Raw genomic sequence first — 17,695 nt, forward strand, 5'->3', positions numbered from 1 at the left:
TGTTGTTCATGTTTTATACTAGTAACATTTAGAGATTTTTGTAAGATTGTTCTTATGATGAAAGCTCGACCTTCGAAGCACGTAACATTGAGTTTTTTACACTGTAAATAGATGTTTGAGCCGATATTTTAACATTTATTCCCCAACTGTCGCAATAAGCATCTCCAAAAATGTCCTCTACGCGTACAAGTGTGAAACACTTTCATCATTGTGACACAAAAAATGGCTCTGAGCTCTATGGGATGTAACTTCTGAAGTCATCGGTCCCCTAGAACTTAGAACTACTTAAACCTAACTAACCTAAGGACATCACACACATCCATGCCCGAGGCAGGATTCGAACCTGCGACCGTAGTGGTCACGCGGTTCCAGACTGGAGCGCCTAGAACCGCTCGGCGACTTCGGCCGGCCATTCGGACAAAATATGATGCAGGTCCTATAATGTAGTAGCTGGTTGACTATGCCAATGCGGTGGCGAAATAGATACAATGGAGTACCATTGCAAGATAAAATATTTCTAACGACAAAATCAAAAAAGCTATTTCTCCAGAATGAGATTTTCTCTGTGCAGCGGAGTATGCGTTGATATAAAACTTCCTGGCATATTAAAACTGTGTGCCGGACCGAGACTCGAACTCGGGACCTTTGCCTTTCGCGAGCAAGTGCTCTACCATCTGAGCCACCCAAACACGAATCACACCCCGTCTGCAAGGTTCGCAGGAGAGCTTCTGTAAAGTTTGGGAGGTAGGAGACGAGGTACTGGCAGAAGTAAAGCTATGAGGACGGGGCGTGAGTCGTGCTTGGGTAGCTCAGATGGTCAGTCTTAATGGATAACTTAACACCTGCGGTTCGGCAACAAGCTTATCGTATCGCCACGCTTAACTTGAACACGATACGAACGGCAGTGAAGATCCAGTTGTTGCGTGAGATGCCACGTTCTTAGGATGTTGACATTGCCCTGTTGCAAGAGGTGTATATAGCGGCCCTCCCCGTTTTCTACGGTTACGTGACATATGTGTCACCGGCGAACCGGAATGGCAGCGGTACGGCAATACTAGTACGCGACGGAATTGCCATCGAAGAAGTGACTTACCTTCCGTCAGGAAGGGGACTGGCGATCACAGCACTGGGCACGCGCATTATTAACATTTACACTCCATCAGGAACTGACCAACGCAGCGAACGATCGCTGTTCTACTCGGAGGATATCGCCCCCCTCTTTATCAGCCGCTTCGATCAATATATCTTCGGCGGCGACTTTAACTGTGTGGTCCACCCCAAAGACCAAGTCCCACATATCTCGACTTGTCAAGAACTTCGGCTCCTGGTTCGCGATCTGCATCTCACCGACACGTGGGAGACAGTGCACGGTGACCGTCCCGGGCCGACATACCTTACTAGTCACTCAGACAGTCACCTTGCGTGGTTGGATTCTGAAAGTCGTCTTCCCCGATACCCTTCGACTCTAGCATGGTTGGTGGACTGTGCAAAACCAGCGTTTCGGCGTGTGCTAACACAATTCGGAAAAAATATCACAGCTTGGCATCGTCACACATTGGACTTTTATTACATGATGCTACGCGAACTCGACAGCCAACCACCATCTCCAAACCGACAAATGGAAAGCCGCCGAATTAAAGGTAAAATATTGTCTCTGACGAGGAAACGTTTGGAGGGGGTCGTAGTGCGATCGCGACGTCAAGACCGAGCGGAAGGAGAAAACCCGTCTATGCATCACATCGTGCTCGACAGCCGCCGACGCCGACAGCAGCTGATCACGGACCTCGTATTGCCAGGTGGTAGGGTCGTAATGACTCAGGCGGCTGTTACAGAAGCCGTTGCAGATCACTATCGCAGGTTTTACGACGAGGTGAATACAGAGGACGAGGAAGCGGGCGATCACGACATACTGCAGCACGTGTCGCACACCCTCGACAATGCAGCAGCGGCGACGCTGTTAGGTGGACTTACACGGGACGACATCGAGGACGCGCTTAACAAGGGAGCACTCAACAAATCTCCCGGGCCAGACGGACTGCCGCTCGAGTTTTATCGGACTTTCCGCGATCTAATGACGCCCCGATGGATCATCATGTGCCAAGAACTGATGACCCCCGGTTCCCACGTGCCACTTGCATTCGTGGAAGGTCTCCTTATGCCGATACACAAGCCTTCCAGAGGTCGGACGGTCGAAGACTACAGGCCAATTACAATGCTCAACTCGGACTATAAAATCTTCGCCCGACTACTCGCCAGCCGCATAAAGAAGGTTCTGCCCCTACTCCTCTCAATGGAGCAAACTACACAGGGCGGAGTGACCAACATGCAAACGGCAACCAGCGAATGCAGGGATTTAATAGCCATCGCCACATCCTGTCGCCTTCGAGCTGCTCTGATCTCCATTGATTTCGACCACGCCTTCGACAGAGTTCACCACAAGTTCCTTCTGTCCGTTATGGCCCGCATGGGCTTCCCGCCTGACTTTCTCGACGTCTTTCAGTGCCTTTTCCGTGGAGCTGCATCCCGTGTACTGGTGAATGGACGGATTGCGGTTCCCTTTCCAATCCGACGGTCAGTTCGCCAAGGACGCCCACTCTCCATGATCCTTTACGCGATCGCACTCGAACCACTTGTCGGAGGGTTGAAAAACAGGCTCTAGGGCATGTCATTGAGGGATCACACCTTTCACTGCAGGATATATGCTGATGACCTTCTATTACTTGTCCGACCTGGTGACGAGATACGCTCGGTGATACAATGGATCAATCGCTATGGATTGGCAGCGGGCAGCCTCATGAATGTGGCCAAGTCGGCAGCGATGCCCATTGGGAGAGGTCTACAGGAGGACGTTTTAGCCCCACTCCCACTAGTTAACAAGATCCGGTTCTTGGGCATAACATTTACACAGGATGTGCGCCGCACGGCTGCTAAGAACTATGCACGATTATTACAGGCAATGCGCACAGAAGTTCGCCAGAACTTAATTCGACGGATGGACCTCCTACAGCGTGTGGAATACCTCAACCTTCACGTGGCGACTAAGATGATCCACATGGCCCAGGTCCTACCGATATCGACAGCGTTGGCACACAGACTGCAAGCAGCATTTGGATATTACCTTACCGCCGGACACCTATTCAAAGTCCGCTACGAAACACTCACCCTCCGTCCGCGTGATGGCGAACTGGGACTTATAAATGTACGAGCGAGAGCTACAGCATTATACTTGTACACAATGTTGAAATTGTGGACCCACAAAGATGCTTCCCTTACGGGACGTCTGTTAGAGGAATTGCTGCCGGCGTCTCTTCTGCCACCTGACACGGTTGCGCACGTTACACCCTCACTCTCGCACCTCTCGGCATTTATTCTTGAGTATAGTTACGTGCACCCAGACCTTCCCAACACTCGCACTCCCAAGGCGAGAGACGTTTACAGACTGCTGCTAAGGCCCATCCCTCGCAATGTGATTGAGAGGAAGAGCCCTACGACCCTATGGCCCGCAGTGTGGAGAGCGGTCCAGAAGCCGTTCCTCCCCACGCGGGTACGAGCCGCGTGGTACCAGGTGGTGAACGGGAAGGTTGTAACACGACAAAGGCTGCGCGCTATTGGGATGACGGATTCCTCCCTTTGCCCACGTTGCCACCTCGTGGATACTGGCGAACACCGTTTAACATGTGGATCGGCGTTAGAGGTATGGCTGCTAGTGCAGAAGATCTTCGCCTGCTACCTACGTATCGCGCCTCACACAATTGAGCCACGGCTCCTTCTTTGTCCAGAGGATACTTATTTCCCACCTGCGAAGACTCACACTCTCACATGGTTTAAAGGCATGTCCACATACTACCTCTTTCGAGATGATGAGAAGATGGTGCTTGATTACTGGCAATTTCTCCACGACAGTACACTTGAGTGTACACCCCGATACCGACAACTATTTGCGAACTATTTGCGCAGTGTCTTCGATAACCCCCCTCACAGTTGGGGAGCACCAGGCAGAGGATGACCGCCTTCATGGGGCTCCACACGCTGCGAAATGTTGTACCAATTTGGAACATGGAATCTGTACGCAGATGGGCCATGCACATGGAATGGCATGCGGGATTTGGTTACATTTTTCTTTCTTTATTATCTATCATCACATTATTAGTTTCAAATTCTATTTCATAGTTTAGAAGGAACTCTTGTTCTGTTGTTGCTACGGAAGTACGTTCTAATTTTGTTTGTCGTAACTGAAAGACGCCTTTCTCCATATATAAAAAAAAGGTTGGCAGAGAAAATAATTTACAATTAAAAAAAAAATATGGTAGAGCACTTGCCCGCAAAGGCAAAGGTCCCGAGTTCGAGTCTCGCTCCGGCACACAGTTTTAATCTGCCAGGAAGTTTCAAGCTATTTCTCCCTTAAAATCAAAAACTTTAGGAGTTCAACAGATACCGAATATGTTTTTGATTACAAGCATAATTTAGAAGATTATGTAAGATTCGATTAAGTGAAATCTCATAAAAGACGTGGTAGAAACTCAGCTCATAAGAACTATAGAACCACTATCGTATCCTAGTGCAACACAGTTCAGCTATTAGACACTAAAATATAAACTGTGGAGTTAATTTCTTCGCCGAGCACGTACGGCTCACAAAGGTTTAGTCCGAACTGATGTGTCGAGACGAATTGTTTTTTTCTTCCCACTCTCGTAGTTAACGTAGCTTAAAATTCACGTGCCGAAATTCAACAGCCTATACACGCTGTAAATTGTCCCAGAAACTCAAAAAATCAAATCAAATGTGTGTGAAGTCTTATGGAACTTAACTGCTTAGGTCATCAGTCCCTAAGCTTACACACTACTTAACCTAAATTATCCTAAGAACAAACACACCCATGCCCGAGGGAGGACTCGAACCTCCGCCGGGACCAGGCGCACGTTCCACGACTGCAGCGCCCTAGACCGCTCGGCTAATCCCGCGCGGCCCAAAAAACTCGCGAAAAAGGTTATTTTCACGATTGACCCTTTCATTTAAGAGACGGATAAATCTGGATTCGTTAGCTGTTGTTACGCCGATGGTATTGCATGTGATCGTGGAAGTGCGGTCTTCTAATTATCGGCGCAGCACTCACTGAACAGGCTTTGTTGAAAACTGAAGCTAATATTCGTATTTTGCATCTCTGTCTTTCAATTTTTGAAAAAAGTCTGCAAACGCACCATTCTGATCAACGTCCAAGCACCGAAATTTATTTGTTCATTCCATCTCGTCATACAGGTGATGAGGAACAGTCTGAATGTTTCACTACTTTTTATGGAGATACACAACTGACGCCAGCTGGAGTCAAGACCAGTACACAAGCGTGAAGGCCGTGTGAAGTGCGAGACGGTGGTGAACGTTTAAATAGAGAAGAAATGTGATTAGAAACGATTGAAACGATCGATATCACAGACTGAAAATCTATAAACGTTTAAACAGAGCAGAAATATGATTAGAAATGATTGAAACAATCGATATCACAGACTGAAAATCTATCAATGGCGAAGAAATTGGAGATAGTATAGGTCACTGACGAATTAAAGAGTGATAAGAATATATTGTATTAATATATCACCCCGAAATAAAAGTCAGAAATTAAAATTGTCTCGTCAGGTAAAGAAAAAGCAGTAATGTATTGGGTGAAAAGAGGACGTAAGAAAACCCAAAATCTCAGTACTGTTGAAAATGAATTTTTCTTTTTCCTTCTGTGCGTCAAATATCTAGGTCGAGAAACGAATATGCAGAACGAAGTAAGAGTCAAATCGAAAATAACGGCGACGTTACATACGCCATCTTTTCTGAATTTTATGAAACCAGACAAATTTGTTTTTACTCTCAGTGATACTTTACTGTCTTGCAGAAGTGGTGGACTTTAGATACTGCTAACAACATTGGAGCAAAACAATTAACGGTTTTGTGAAGTTGAATTACTCGCTTCAAGAAATCGCACAGTGTTGTGTCTATAAAGTTAACGCGTCAAGAAACACGTCGAAAAAAATATGTAATTCAAATGGGAAGTGATCGAAGCGTTTGTTGCGAATGCGGAGTATAAGATTGCTACCTGTAGTTTTAGTGAGTCGTGCATGAATCCTCCAGATCACTTCAATTATGAAAAACATGTTTTCATTCATAGAGAAAAACACATACAGAGGCATTTGTGTATTACTGTTTATACTCGTGCACAATAATGGCCGCGATCAGTCTGGATGGTTCATTGTTACCTGCGTTGTGTACGTTTTCTTCAAGAATCGATCGGAAACTTTGCACTACGCGTAAAAACATTAATTTTCTGCACAGAAAATGTTGTATTACTGTTCCCAAGTCTGGAGAATGAGCACTGAAAACGTTACATTTTTGCTTGCATCATGCTGTTCTTCTGTTTTGTAGCAACCATTCCGTCCTACTTCTACCCTCTTAGTAAGGCCATAAAATTCAGAATTAATCCATCAGCCGTATTTCGAAATGATCCTGATAAATCAACAGGGATACGTCAGATTTCACTTGATGTGACTTAATCATCAGGGCGAGAAATATCCCGACAGAGGCGGGGATTTTACAGAACATTGACAGAGTGATTATGAACAGATCCTGCGGTTTCCACTCTACCACCGCGACAGTATTCTTAAGTTGTAATCACTATTACAGTGCCAGCCTTCTTCAAAATCTCATTCCTCAACATAGTATGTTTTATGTACCAACGTCGAAATTTGTCTGCGGCTCACAAGGCTGTCAAAGATCGTCCTTATTTATGCTCAAGGTGCAGAAACAAACATTGTTATGGATAAAATATGAGTCTGGTTTTTCTCCAAAAACATTTAGTTATATTGAATCGTGGATTTAGCGTTCATCTCGCAAATCAATTGAAGCAGTTACAAGGAAGCGCCGAGTTGTTTTGCACATGAATTGACGGCTGTTCACCAGCGAGTTTCAAACACGAAAACCAAGCGAGAAATACCGCATTTCATACATTTTTGAGTAGCTTCCAGTTTGTGTCGGCAGCTAAAATTGTGCATATGGAAATTTTGCAAAGTCCGCGAATAATAGGGAAAGCAATCGAAGCAGTTTTCCGCAGTCAAATCTGACCGTTAACCTGACAGCTTGCCGGCCGGAGTGGCCATGCGGTTCTAGGCGCTTCAGTCTGGAACCGCATGACCGCTACGGTCGCAGGTTCGAATCCTGCCTCGGGCATGGATGTGTGTGATGTCCTTAGGTTAGTTAGGTTTAAGTGGTTCTAAGTTCTAGGGGACTGATGACCATAGATGTTAAGTCCCATAGTGCTCAGGGTCATTTTTTGGTAACTTGGGGAGACATTGATGTACACATCAATAAAGGGGGCGGGGGTTATGTAAATACAGGAAATACTCAAAATTACACTTATTCACTTACGCGTAAACTCACCCTCAACTCATCATCAATACATTAGTATCAGAAACGGTAAACTGACGTGGCACGTGCCAGAAGGAATTTTAAGGATTTTGTGCTATTCTAACTATGTACTCGTACGTGTGAAACAGGAGTATGTAAAACTGGAACCTTGGGCTCGCTACGATGCCCTGTAATCATTCAATGCAGGTTTATTTCGACTGAGCGTTCGTTGTTGATATATGCTATACACGTTAAAGTAACGCATGCCAAAGAACTCTCACGGATTGTGTAACTTCGTTACCTGCAGTCGTAATATTGATGTGAAGCAAAGAATGGAGCATTGAAGGTGACTCGCTCACGTTACATAATCTTTGTTTCTTCCGTTCCTGAAATGCACGTTATGTCAGAAAGTTCTTAAGTTCCCGACTCTCTTAATTACTTTTAACAGTTGTAAGGAAGTAAAATGTTCTAAAAATCTTAAGTCGCCTTCTAAACTATTAATTGTCTATAGACGTAATTGAAAGCGAGGATTACGAACTTACCACGCTCCAACAGAAGTGGAAACTTCAGGAGGAAGATCGATCCAAAAAGAAAGAAAAAACGATGTAAAAAACAGCACGAAAAGTATTGTTAGAAGTACTTCTGTAATAATGCGTTACGTCAAACATCGTTGCGTATAACGCATGCGCCAAAGAACGATGGAAGATATACAACAAACACTGCAGCGTAAGTTCTCTGGAAATATTCACGAACAGCAGGGGAGATTGTTGTACGTTGGTGCACTTTTCAGACTTTAGCCTCTATCCAGCCCTGTAAAATAAGTTTAATTAATTTCTTATTCCAGTTTTAAATGATGACATTCACCTTTTATGTAGTGCAGTCTTTTTCTGAAATTACAAAAAATTGCTCCGAAAAATTAAGGGTTTTCCAAATGTGAAATCATGTTCCAAGGAAAAAATTATGTCATGTACCTGCGAACAAATATTCCATTCAAATTTAAATAGAAACTCTGGTCTTTACTGTATTTCATAGTCTATCCGTTACGTTATTACTCTATTACACACCAATAAACAGTAAGTAAAATAAAATTAAGAAATATTATTAAAAGCCAATTATAAGTTGATTACATTTGAAATAGAAGCTACTCGAAACTAACGCAAATTTCAATTATCAAGACAGATAAAATGGTTAAACATTAAAAGAACTCCGTGCATATGCAAGTATCACTTGTTGCATGGCAAGGGGCCTTCTTTTTCGAGGTACAGGATGGTGCACGACCGAGGAAGTATGGGTTGATGAACCACATGTTATATAAACAGTTCTAAAAATGTGAAGCATTTTACTTACCATAAAATTCTGTATCTGACGCCTTAACAGTATGTTGCAAGCTTGTTTAATATATTATACAGTACTTAAATCTGTAGAACGCGATATACTTACAAGTGCTGCACAAAGCCCAACCTCAGTTCCAAAAAAAAAGAAAACCTGTAAAACGTGCTGGGAACTGCTTACGGCGGTCCCTAGTGAGCATTCCTTCCCGCGATTCTAAAATCAGTCTCTAGACTGCAGTAACGATCAAAAAACATCGTTTGTTCCTCGGTGCACTATCCTCTAGGTACAATACTCTCCCCTTTACTAAACACTTCAAAATCGCGCATCACCAATGCTCTCAATGTACATAAAAGTTTACTGATAAATTTCAAGAACCCGTCACACCGTTTACTATTTAGGGGTAATATTAAGAGGCAGTATGAAATGGCTCTAATACGAACGAAAGACTTAAAGTTGTTGGAAGCGCTCTGCACTAAGAAAATCGCACACAAGACCTTTCTACCAGCAACTGCAAAGAATTGTTCTTTCGTATTCAGTAAGTAGCACCTAAACCATGACAGCAGACGCAGAACGAATTCAGAGATAACGCTGCTACAGTCGAGTTGCCGTAAGAAGATCGCTGGTATTTGCACGACAGCTTCGTACATCTACTTCAGCCAACCAAGTAACGCGATTTTTTAAACGTCTCTGTAGCAACGCCACAGAATAGAGTGTAGAGTACACAGAAAGAAAAGCAGAGGGCGGCTTCTTTCATTTGTACGAAGTCAAAAGTTGCACTCGAAGCCACATTCAAGCCGAGCAAAAGCGGAACGATAGCTGCCCACTAGTAAGGCACGAGATGGACATTCTTACGAAATGGAACTAATCTAACCAACTAAGTGAAAACTTACACAAAAGGAAACGCTAATGAAACAAATTATAATAAACCTTTAATTAAAAACTTATTTCATAAGCTTTTAAATTCATTACTGTTCACATGCGCAAATTGTGAACTGTCACTGTTTATAGCTTAAGTTGACAATAAAGTTACTTTTTGTAAATAACGTTCTTTTCGTTTCGGAAATCTTATTTGATTTTTTAATTTTTCTTTCCTGGTACTTTGAGTTAATAAATCAACTTCACTTTCAACAGAAACAGCTGTTATGAGTCACTGTGCAGGAGTTTCGGTATTTGTACCGGGGCTGGAATTTTCTTTCAAGTTTTCAGCCGGAAAGTAACGCATAGATATTACTTTAAATGGAGACAGTAGGCTGCACAAAAATTTAATTTATGCAAATATTCGGGATTACGTCCAGAGCTTTAAGTGCACTCTAATACATAATATAATATGAATTACATTTGTTTAATAGATGACGATTGGTAAGTATCACTAAGAAGTTTCTCTGTAATTTTGACGTAAAGATGAGATGTGTTTCAGCTTTTCCATTATGTAACATTGAATATATGCAGACAAGCGATGAATGGTATTCCCCCTAAATTGGAATAGCATGTGGGCTGAGGTGTTAATTGCAATTTGGATTGAGAGGGGAGGCATGCTAGTGTAGTGCGTACATTTATGCAGAGGCACTGTGACAGGGTGGGGTAATGGTTAGAGATCCGCCTCGAGATCAGGGAACCTGGGTTCGAGTACTCGTTTTGGTACAAATTTTCATTGGCTGCTTCTGCTTGCATATGTACATCGTAGATGTTTGAGACTTGGAAAGGCCTCTGGAACCATAGAGTTTTATTTCATCGTGTAACCCGGTGTGGAATGTCTTCTTCATTTAGTACAACAATAAATCGCGATCACTAATTTGGGAAACGAGCGTCTACTTGCACGAAATGTTCCCGACTGAGCTGCATGCTGGTTGCACGTGGCGCTATCAGGTAGCACGTTAAAATAAAATACTTTATTTTTTTTCCACACTGTAGTGAGATGTCGCTTTCTTTCCAACTTTAAAAACAATTTCGATGTGTTAGCTACATTTAGTACATAGAAAAGTATCATCTAAAACGAAGCAAATGTAAACCGACCACAACCATATTTATCACTGCAAACTTTTCAAATTTTGTACTTCAGAATACTTGGAAATTAAGTATCACAGTAACTATGACCAATATCGAAAAAAATACACTTCCATTAAAATTTAATTTATTCAAATATTTTCAATTATGTCCAGACCTATAAGTTCACTTAAACATACGCTGAAGAGCCAAAGAAACTGGTACACCTGCCTAATATCGTGTAGGGCCCCCGCGAGCACGCGGAAATGCAACACGACGTGGCATGGACTCGCCTGTTGTCTGAAGTAGTGATGGAGGGAACTGACACACCATGAATCCTGAAGGACTGTCCATAAATCCGTAAGAGTACGAGGGGGTGGAGATCTCTTATGAACAACACGTTGCAAGGGATCCCAGATATGCTCAATAATATTCATATCTGGGGAGTTTGTTTAAACTCAGAAGAGTGCTCCTGAAGCCACTCAGTAGCAATTCTGGAGATGTGGGATATTGCATTGTCCTGCTGGAATTGCCCAAGCCCGTCGAAATCCACAATGGACATGAGTGGATGCAGATGATCAGACGGGATGTGTCAGAGTCACTCGCCCCACGTCATTACAGAGCCTCCACCAGCCTGAACAGTCCCCTGCTGACATGCAAGATCCATCGATTCATGAGGTTGTCTCCATACCTGTACACGTCCATCCGCGCGGTACAATTTGAAACGAGACTCCTCCGACCAGGCAACATGTTCCCAGTCATCAGCAGTCCAAAGTCAGTGTTGACGGGCCCAGGCGAGGCATAAAGCTTCGTGTCATGCAGTCATCAAAGGTACAAGAGTGGGCATTCGGCTCCGTACGCACATATCTATGATGTTTCTCTGAACAGTTCGCACGCTGACACTTGTTGATGGCCCAGCACTGAAATTTGCTGCAATTTGCGGAAGGGATGCACTTCTGTCACGTTGAACGATTCTCTTCTGTCGTCGTTGGTCCCGTTCTTGCAGGATTTTTTTCCGGCCGCAGTTATGTCGGAGATTTGATGCAATACCGGTCTCCTGATATTTACGGCACACTCGTGAAATGGCCGTACGGGAAAATCCCCACTTTATCGCTACCTCAGAGATGTCGTGTCCCGTCGTTTGTGCGCTGAATATAACACGATGTTCAAACTCACTTAAAGCTTGATCACCTGTCATTGTAGCAGCAGTAATCGATCTAACAACTGCAGCAGACACTTGTTGTCTTATATAGGCTTTGCGTACCGCAGTGCCGTATTCTGCCTGTTTATATCTCTCTGTATTTGAATACGCAGATATGTACCTGTATTATGTAATATGAATATGCAGATATATATTATGTAATATGAATCACATTCGTTTAATAAATGGCGATTGATAAGTCTCACAAAGAAAGTGTGATCTAAGATAGGAAAGAAATCAATTCTGTGTGACAATCACTATCCTCGGAATGAAATGAGAGATATTATATACAATAGTGAAGAAAACGTGCAAATGCGGAACAAGTTGTTTTTAATTTTTTTAATGAAAAGGAGAACCTCTACCGAAAAACTAACACGAGTAGTTCATTTAGCTTTGCTTCATTTACATACAGTATTTTTTTACAATTTAATTAGCTTTTATTGTTTACAGCAAGAAAATCAGAAAACCCATTTTACTCACGTATTGCCATCAGCCATTTTGTAGAAACCACTCGTTTGTTTCCTGTTTGGTCTTTTCTCTTACAACTGCTCATAATATGTTTCTAAGTTTGACAGCTACAATACACAACTTTAAAAAATAAACCAAAGGTACCAGTTCGCCTTTTGCTTCACACACAGTTGTTTACTATGTTTAAGTACGGCAGCTTCGTATGTGTGCACTAAATTTTGGCACACGGATTGCAGTCGAGTTTCCATTCTCTGTACTCTCTACTCTATGGCAGCGCCTCAGTGTTGCCATAGCCCTATAGAAGACGAAATGGGTCGAAGACTTCTATCTAGGCACTCTTTGCCTGGACTGGTGTTGCGACAGAAAAAAGCAAATGGAAAGCTGAAGTTTTGAATTTCGCATTTAAGAAATCCTTCACGCAGAAGGATCGTGGAAACCTATCGTCGTTCGACCATTGCACAGACTCGCATGAGAAGGACTTACTAATAGGCCTCTGACGTAGAGAAGCAACTGAAAGACTTGAAGTAAGTCGCCATGTCTGGGTAGAATTCCAGTTCGGCTTTACGAAAAGTACTCTAAGGCATTGACCCCTTACTAAGCTTTCATTAAACTTGAATATCTCGCCCAGTACAAATTCCCTAGCGGCCGGAAAATAGTGCAGGTAACTCCTGTTTATAAGAAAGGAAAAGGAACAGACCTGCCAAATTACAGATGAATACCCTTAATATTGGTTCATTGCAGAATTCTTAAGCATATTCTCAGTTTGAATATAATAAATTTCCTTGAGAAAGAACAGCTTATGTCCGCGAAACAGCAGGTTTTCAGAAGGTATCGTTTGTGCGAAATTCAGCTTGCTGGTTTTCTCACATGATATACTGGGAACAGTGGATAAAGGGCAACAGACAGATTCCATATTCCTAGATATCCGAGAAGCATTTGACACAGTGCCCCACTGCAGGCTGTTGTACAGGACGGCCAGATGGGAAGGCTGGGGGCGCGGAGGAATGATTAAAAGAGTTGAAGTAATAGGTCATTTATTGACCACTTTTGCCTTGTGAAGCGTCACATCGTCAGACCTAAAGAGGCGAGGGTGGGCCAGAGCGTAGAATATGGTGAAACGTAGTTCGCGAAGCTAACGAAAGTTGGTGTCTGCCAATCGGGCGAATTCGAGCAGCATGTTGGCTGCGAAAGCTAAGTCCACGGAGCTGCAGCACCGGGAGAAGTGGGAGATGTTCACTGCTACAGGGCGCCCGTCCAAGAGAGAGAGCCCCGGTGGCAGGCGGCCGGGTACATCCAACGCCGCCACGCGGCCTCCTCCACCCTGATTGGTCAGAAGCCGAGGAACCCGCGGGGGCGGCAGTGAAACTTCCCAGAGCGTGGCCTGGTCAGTGACGCCTGGGAAGCATTACTTCGTCAGCACACGAGGGAGGCGCGTGATCGAGGTAGCCTTCCTTGGTGCTGACTTCCTGTTGCCAGGCTGTGGGATGAGAAAATTTACGGGCAGCCGACACTGCGGCCGAGACTTGGCCATAACAAGAAAAATAAAGTTATCTTTTGAAAGTTAATAAAGTAAGGTAAAATCCCCTACTGTCTGACTTATCCTTACACTGTTAACGAAGGTACGGGCATGTGCAATAGGTTCCCTAGTATGTGAGTAGTTCGCAGTGTTCACCAGACAAAAGGATACCATCAACAATGCTGCAGGGAAGTGTGATAGGACCGCCATTATTCTCTACATACATAAATGATCAGACGCACAAGATGAGCAGTAATCTGCGGCTGTTTGCTGATGATGCTGTGGTGTACGGGAAGGTGTCGTCCCTGAGTGACTGTAGGGGGATACTTAGACAAACTTTCTAGTTGGTGTTGTGAATGGAAACTTGCTCTAAATGTAGAAAATGTATTTTGAAGCGGATGGGTAGCAAAAATGTATTTAGGAGTATGCTTGACACAGTCATGTCGATTAACTGTATAGGTGTAACATTGCAAAGCGATATAAAATGGAACGAGCACGTGTGGTCGGTAGTAGAAAAGGTGAATGATCGACTTTGGTTTAGTGGAAGACTTTAAGAAAAGTGTGTTTCGCCTATAAAGAAGACCTCATGTAGAACAGTAGTGAGACCAATTCTTGAGGACTGCTGGAGTGTTTGGGATCACCGATAGATCGAATTAAAGGAAGACGTCGAAGCAATTCAGGGACGGGCTGCTAGATTTGTTACCGGCAGGTTCGATCAACACCAACTTTTACCGAGATGCAGGAAGTCAAATGGGGACCCTTGGAGGGAAGGCGACTCTCCTTTCGAGGAACATTACTGAGAAAATTTAGAGAAACGCCATTTGAAGCTGACTGCTGAACAATTCTACTGTCGCCAACTGTACGTTGGACTACGAAGATAAGTTTAGAGTGATTGGAGCTCGTACGGAGACATATAGGCAGTCGTTTTTCTCTCGCTGTATTTGCGAATGGAACGAGAAAGAATATGACAATTGGTGGTACAAGGTAGCCGCCGCCACGTACCATGCCGTGGCTTGCGGAGTATGTATGTAGATGTACTGAAAGGCTGCAGTCGTTTGCGCTTCGCGTTCGAACAGCGCTGCCAGCTGTCATGTACTTCCTTACGCAGACTTGACTAGAACTTCGGAAAGTTCGCTGTAGCCCCTCAAAAGTAGAATAAAAGTGTTCTGGTAACTAAATTAGCTAAATTTAGAGAACCGATATTCGAAGAGTACGAATGCAGTCTCGTCACATTCAGTATTCTCAGAGGCTCCACACACGGGTGCGTTGTCGTCGAGGTTCTTTCGGCTGCCTCGTCAAGGGAAACCGCATCAATGGTCGTCTTGCTGACACTCCATGGTGCTCCTGATGTCATCGCACTGTCAGTGTGGGTACTGGGCTTGCTGCAAACAACTGTGCCTTTACCGGCTCAACTATCATTCGGCGCCAAGTGAATAACATGTCTATCGTCTCGGGCACTAGCAGCGGGGGCCGTTGAGATCTTGCATGGTACTGAATATGAACCTCCTGCCCCACACGATTCAATATTCATGCGATATCCGAACGTGAGGACCAACACAGACAGTAATATCGTGGGACAATAAACCACAGTCTTGGTAGGTTACTATTTTGCCATTGTCAAATTCCGGCTCGAAACGAACGCCACTATGTTGTCAACAGTAATCGCTTATGAAACAGAGTGGCGTAGTTTTAACGTAACTCTGTTAGTACATTTGTAGTTAACTATTTTCTATGAAAAACATCACTAAATGATGAAAATATGGAGCCACCAATAGTAGATAAAACAGCAGCTGATACGAATAAAGAAAGAAAATTTGTCTTTCAGACGAGCAGCTGTGTGTGTGTGTGTTGGTGATTCAGAGGTGCTCAGCGAGGAGGTTATGAGCTCCCATACGAATGTGGGTAAAAAGTAGAAAATGCGATAAAAGAAATAAGAAGCAGTGAGAGATAAAATCGCACTTACTCCCTCCCAGCCTCACCCATGATTGCCTGTACAGTCTCACTAGGTCAGAACATGTACGATAGCGGTAAAACGGTGAGCTGTCCTAAAACTGTCAGTTAAAGCTCGAGAAGTAAAAGAGGAAAACTAAAATAGATTCGCCCGGGTTCCCGGGTTCGATTCCCGGCGGGGCAGGGATTTTCTCTGCCTCGTGATGACTGGGTGTTGTGTGATGTCCTTAGGTTAGTTAGGTTTAAGTAGTTCTAAGTTCTAGGGGACTGATGACCATATATGTTAAGTCCCATAGTGCTCAGAGCCATTTGAACCAAAATAGATTCGCAAGAGTATGGGGCTGGCTCATTACTTAAGAAAAAAAAAGACGTACCACATTCGTGTTATTGTCATTTAAAATAGAGGGTAAATTGAGGCCATTGACCTTTTTTCTGAATACAGAAACAGTCTACCAACATATAGCACACTGTGATCTACACACCACAAGCACTACACATTGGAGGGTTCTCTCGCCATCTCGCCAGAGCAAGAAGCCATGCGTCAGAGGGCTGTCTCATATGTGAAGACGATTGAGAAGAACTTCATCCTGTAACACTTCAGGCTTTCGCGGCGAGATCTTGATATGTGGAATAATCGGGTCTATTGCCGGATGTTTGTGTCGCTCTGGCACAATATTTCGGCCACGTAACTCGTTGCCTTCTTCAGGTGCTACCTCAGGTAGCACCTGAAGAAGCCAGAGCGACACAAACATCCGGCAATAGACCCGATTATTCCATATGTCAACTTCATCCTGTCTGAGCGAATGGACCCAGATACATTGTGGCCGAATTGTAGACTTCATCAGAGTAGTTTGCTATCTGTTACTTACAGCCACTCCTCTTCTCATTGATGCATGATTCTGTACCGCAACAGCGAGGTGATAGCTTATAGAGGGATAGCACACTAAAGAACTGAGGACTGTGAGATGCCTCCTTGGCTACTTGTCTGCCATTTCGTTGCCTGCAATACCCATGTGCCGTGGCACTCAGCAGAAAGGCTTTTCTCCAACCCCATACTTTGTAAAGTGGAGAAAAGCGTCCTGGGATATCCTGGACTACCATATCTGCTCGGTACAAGTTGTTGCAGAGAGTGAAGGGCACTCAGGGAGTTGGAACAGACGAGGAATATTAACACGCATGGCACATCGCATCTCCACCAGCACTCTCAAGATCGCGTATAATTTGACATCGAAGGCAGTGAAGTCCGGAGGAAACCGAATCTTGAGGACACGATCAGCCGAAACTATAGAGCAGCTAACGGAATCCCCCTGTTTAGACCCATCCGTGAGTACAGGTACATGTAGTTGTGGTGCTCGGTTAAAATGTAAGAAAATATCGCATTAGAAACTTAACGGGCGTGCAATCTGTCCTGTACTGCACTAAATCTAAAATTACTTTGCGCCTCTTCAGTAAATGGGTTTCATACTAATTGACAAAATTACTAACGCACGTATAAATATTATTGATCCATATGGTGATACTGCGTAGTTAATACAGAGTACATATCACATGCTGCTTATCATTTGTCAATGTATATCGTGATTCGTTTCACATTTCTTCTTGATGGAATTTATGGAGCAGTACACGAATCAATGAATGAATATCCACGGATAGCGGTACCTTGGTAAAACTGCCACACTTGCAGATTGCATGCTGCATGTTTAATTCGTTAGTAAATTTAGAAATAGTCTTAGCGACTAGTAATTCTCTACAGCATTAGGTGCTGTAAAGTTAAGATCTGTGACCATGAAAACTGTTTTTTGTCGTTATTATTTTCATCCACTACAGTGACATCTCTATGATATCTTTAACATTATGTACAT

At 43.8% G+C, this 17,695-nt stretch overlaps 1 protein-coding gene across 1 annotated transcript in view; it reads left to right on the top strand.

Moving 5' to 3' along the window:
- Positions 1–17,695, top strand: part of LOC124805719 (bumetanide-sensitive sodium-(potassium)-chloride cotransporter-like) — a 621,615-nt gene that overhangs the window by 418,201 nt on the left and 185,719 nt on the right. The gene's annotated exons all lie outside the window — the stretch shown is intronic.

The sequence above is a fragment of the Schistocerca piceifrons genome, chromosome 7, assembly GCF_021461385.2.
Source record: "Schistocerca piceifrons isolate TAMUIC-IGC-003096 chromosome 7, iqSchPice1.1, whole genome shotgun sequence".
Taxonomy (NCBI): Eukaryota; Metazoa; Arthropoda; class Insecta; order Orthoptera; family Acrididae; genus Schistocerca; species Schistocerca piceifrons.